This window comes from Babylonia areolata, chromosome 29, assembly GCF_041734735.1.
Source record: "Babylonia areolata isolate BAREFJ2019XMU chromosome 29, ASM4173473v1, whole genome shotgun sequence".
Taxonomy (NCBI): Eukaryota; Metazoa; Mollusca; class Gastropoda; order Neogastropoda; family Buccinidae; genus Babylonia; species Babylonia areolata.
In genome coordinates this window covers 1,803,600-1,808,599 of record NC_134904.1, presented here as the reverse complement: position 1 = coordinate 1,808,599, position 5,000 = coordinate 1,803,600, and positions in this window count along the sequence as shown.

The following is a 5,000-nucleotide window of genomic DNA, read 5'->3' as shown; positions in this document are numbered from 1 at the left end:
GAAATGTGTTTTAGAGAGAGAGAGAGAGAGAGAGAGAGAGATCTAATGTGTATTAGATCTACTTTATATCTTCCTTGCAGACGACGAAAATAGTTGTTGCTCATTCAAATTACCATCCCAAAATACAATGTTGATTTGATTGCACTATTGGACATCGTATCGACGGGCGCAATGGCCAAGTGGTTAAAGCGTTGGACTTTCAATCTGAGGGTCCCGGGTTCGAATCTCAGTAACGGTACCTGGTGGGTAAAGGGTGGAGATTTTTCCGATCTCCCTGGTCAACATATGTGCAGACCTGCTAGTGCCTGAACCCCCTACGTGTGTGTACGCAAGCAGAAGATTAAATACGTCCGTTAAAAATCCTGTAATCCATGTCAGCGTTCGGTGGGTTATGGAAACAAGAACATACCCAGCATGCACACCCCCGAAAACGGAGTATGGCTGCCTACATGGTGGGGTAAAAACAGTCATACACGTAAAAGCCCACTCGTGTACATACTAGTGAACGTGGGAGTTGCAGCCCACGAACGCAGAATAAGAAGGACATCGTATCTTCAGCCGTGTGTGTGCGCCTCTTTTAATCAACGGCATAAGTGGACAAAAACGAACTCAATGTGAACATCAAAAGTCCATTTCGCATCAATAAATTAGATGAAAGTAATTTTCTCGACCAATGTAAATTGTATGAAAAAGAGAGGAAAAAATAATTTTCTTTATTATCGATTTTTTTCCCCATGTATGATTCGTGATGGCTTCATCCAGAAGTATTTTCAGAAGAAACACACAGGTTTTTTGTTGTTTTTTGGCATGTGTGTGTATCCGATTGTATCTTATAAACCTGCTGGGTTTTGAGGACTTAATCATAAAAGAATATGATTCTGATTCACACACACACACATGGCCGGGCGCTCGCATACATGATAATACATAATGTAATTATGTTGCACACATAATCATATGTATACACCACACACACACACACACACACACACACACACACACACACACATATGCGCACTCATACATATACATTCACATACACACCACCACCACCACCACCATTACCCCCGCCCCCTTGCCCCTCCCCCCTCCCATCCCCACCCCATCCCCCACCTCCCTCGCCTTACCCCAAAAGCACACACCTTTTACACGTGGATAACTTTTATAGCCCTCTTTCAAACCCCCAAAACTGAGGCACACACACAAAATATCGGAACGTTCCTTTTCAATTCTACGACAGCGAAACACACATGTCAAAAGTCCTAAATCTTCATTAGAAAGACAAGAAAACAAAAAACGAAAGGGAAAAAATAAAACGAAGGAAATGATACTCAACATTTTTTTGCAAGGGGGGTGGTGGGGTGGGGGTGTGGGAGGTGGCTGGAAGGAAGGGGAGGTTCAGGAGGGCGATGAGGAGGGTGTGAGTGTCATGTGGGAGTCGGGGGTGGGGGGTGGAGGGGAGGGGGTGGGGGGCGGAGACAGGGGATCATGAAACTGTCATCTTCTGTTTTAATCGTCTGTTCAGGTTGACATGAAATGTACTCTCTGACTAAAAGGGTTTTCTCTCTCTCTCTCTCTCTCTCTCTCTCTCTCTCTCTCTCTCTCTCTCTCTCTGATGTTGTGTCATCTATTCAAGTGTTATAATACCCCTTCCCATGCCCACCCCCAGTCCCCTGGTTTTGAATTGTGGTCCATGGCCAAAGTTCATTAAAACAATTTCGTTCGTTCGTTCGTTCGTTCTCTCTCTCTCTCTCTCTCTCTCTCTCTCTCTCTCTCTCTCTCTCTCTCTCTCTCTCTCTCTCTCTGTCTCTTAGTCTCTCTCTCTCTCTGTCTCTCTTTCTCTCTCTATCCCTTCCGCGCAGACACCACGCACACACAGACACATAGACACACACACTCTCTCTCTCTCTCTCTCTCTCTCTCTCTCTCTCTCTCTCTCTCTCTCTCTCTATCTATCTATCTATCTATCTATCTATCTATCTCTTCTGCGCAGACACCACGCACACACAGACACATAGACACACACACACTCTCTCTCTCTCTCTCTCTCTCTCTCTCTCTCTCTCTCTCTCCCTTCCGCGCAGACACCACGCACACACAGACACATAGACACACACACACACAGACACACACACACACACTCTCTCTCTCTCTCTCTCTCTCTCTCTCTCTCTCTCTCTCCAAAAAAAAGGACAAGTAAGATGAACTCACCCGCCCCTCTAATCTAACTAATTCTTCAAAGCTGCCAGAGACTATATCTGATGGACTTACTCAGCTGGAGACTGGTTTTTTTATGAAAATGTTGGGGGAAGTAGTAATGGGTTTCCTCTGAACTAACGTGTAATGGAAAACCCGTGTATAAAATTAGAAGAGGACATTGTTTAATTAAGATGAGACGAGAGGAGGAGGAAAATGAAGATGGCGATAGTTTCCTTTAAGGAAACCCACACCCTTTATGGCGATGGTTTCCTTTAAGGAAACCCACACCCTTTATGGCGATAGTTTCCTTTATGGCGATAGTTTTCTTTAAGGAAACCCACACCTTTTATGGCGATACTTTCCTTTAAGGAAACCCACACCCTTTATGGCGATAGTTTCCTTTAAGGAAACCCACACCCTTTATGGCGATAGTTTCCTTTAAGGAAACCCACACCCTTTATGGCGATAGTTTCCTTTAAGGAAACCCACACCCTTTATGGCGATAGTTTCCTTTAAGGAAACCCACACCCTTTATGGCGATAGTTTCCTTTATGGAAACCCACACCCTTTATGGCGATAGTTTCCTTTAAGGAAACCCACACCCTTTATGGCGATACTTTCCTTTAAGGAAACCCACACCCTTTATGGCGATAGTTTCCTTTAAGGAAACCCACACCCTTTATGGCGATACTTTCCTTTAAGGAAACCCACACCCTTTATGGCGATGGTTTCCTTTAAGGAAACCCACACCATTTATGGCGATGGTTTCCTTTAAGGAAACCCACACCCTTTATGGCGATGGTTTCCTTTAAGGAAACCCACACCCTTTATGGCGATGGTTTCCTTTAAGGAAACCCACAACCTTTATGGCGATGGTTTCCTTTAAGGAAACCCACACCCTTTATGGCGATACTTTCCTTTAAGGAAACCCACACCCTTTATGGCGATGGTTTCCTTTAAGGAAACCCACACCCTTTATGGCGATGGTTTCCTTTAAGGAAACCCACACCCTTTATGGCGATAGTTTCCTTTAAGGAAACCCACACCCTTTATGGCGATACTTTCCTTTAAGGAAACCCACACCCTTTATGGCGATGGTTTCCTTTAAGGAAACCCACACCCTTTATGGCGATGGTTTCCTTTAAGGAAACCCACACCCTTTATGGCGATAGTTGGAAACCCACACCCTTTATGGCGATAGTTTCCTTTAAGGAAACCCACACCCTTTATGGCGATAGTTTCCTTTAAGGAAACCCACACCCTTTATGGCGATAGTTTCCTTTAAGGAAACCCACACCCTTTATGGCGATAGTTTCCTTTAAGGAAACCCACACCCTTTATGGCGATAGTTTCCTTTATGGAAACCCACACCCTTTATGGCGATAGTTTCCTTTATGGAAACCCACACCCTTTATGGCGATAGTTGGAAACCCACACCCTTTATGGCGATAGTTTCCTTTAAGGAAACCCACACCCTTTATGGCGATAGTTTCCTTTAAGGAAACCCACACCCTTTATATCTGTGTCTTTTTTTTTACGTTATTCGGACTGGTCGTTCTTTCCTGTCTACGTTTGCTTATACCTCAGATTGACATAAGTCTACAGCTGGGCCAACAGCAGAGTTAGAGCTGTAGGATCAATGGTTTCTCCACTGCAATGGGGATTCATTTACAGCTTAGTCTTTTGTGAAGGACTCTGACTCTCAAACTAGGACGTAAAATTGCAATGCCTCTTAGTGCTGCAGCCTTGGGGGCTAGTAGGCCTTTGGGAACTATATCTCCAACGCCAACTGTCCTAAAATCTTCTTGGCCGAGATAGTAGGGATGTAACTTGGGCAAGACACTCTCCACTGTAATCAAAGTCTAGCCCAGATAGTCGGAAAAGCAGTTGCCTCCTCTGCTGTTCTGATGGTCATAGTCGGACACGATGATTATCACGTTTCTTTGATTCAATCGCGCTGTTCCACGTCCATATACGCGGAACACGACCTCAGCGTCGAAGCTGCTTTGCATGCATGTAAGTGTAAGAATCTCGCGATTTTTATTGAAACCGTGACGCTTAAAGCGAAGTAATGTATGTTTGCAAATGACATTATGATGTTTCTAAACGGATTTCCCTCCCTCAACCGTGACCGTTTGTGTGTGAGAGTTTTGTTGAAAAGACGAACTCACTTAAATCTAAATTTAGACTTGACGTATTCGTTAAGATGGCGGCTCGCCGATTGACACGATGTTTTAGACTGCAAAAAAACTGATGAACTAGTGTTAGAACAAGGCTTTGACAAATCAGATAAAGTAGAAGAAGCTTCTTCAGTGTGTGTGTGTGTGTGTGTGTGTGTGTGTTACAAATGGATGCCAAAGAGCCTGATGTGATAGAATAGAGCCTACAACAGTACAGTGATGACGTCACGGAATCTATTTTTTCTCGGGACTATTCGGATAGATACCTTTCTGTGTGGACTGCAGAATAGTTACATCTTCATCCACATAGAAGACTTAAGAACATTTATTAAACCTTATGTTTTTTCACTTTCTTTGATTATTAATTTGTCTGTCTGAGTATGATTGTTATTTGTTGTTGTTTTTTTTCTAAAATCATGAAAAATGTGATGTTTCTAAAATCATGAAAAATGTGATGTTTCTAAAATCATGAAAAATGTGATGTTTCTAAAATGATGAAAAATGGTGTTATTTCTGGGAGCGGCTCGATTAATTCTTTCTTTCCCTTTGCTCCTCTGTCTTTCTTTTCTGTCTTTTTTTTCTTTCTATCTGTCCTCCCCTTTCACCTCTTCCTTTCTGGGT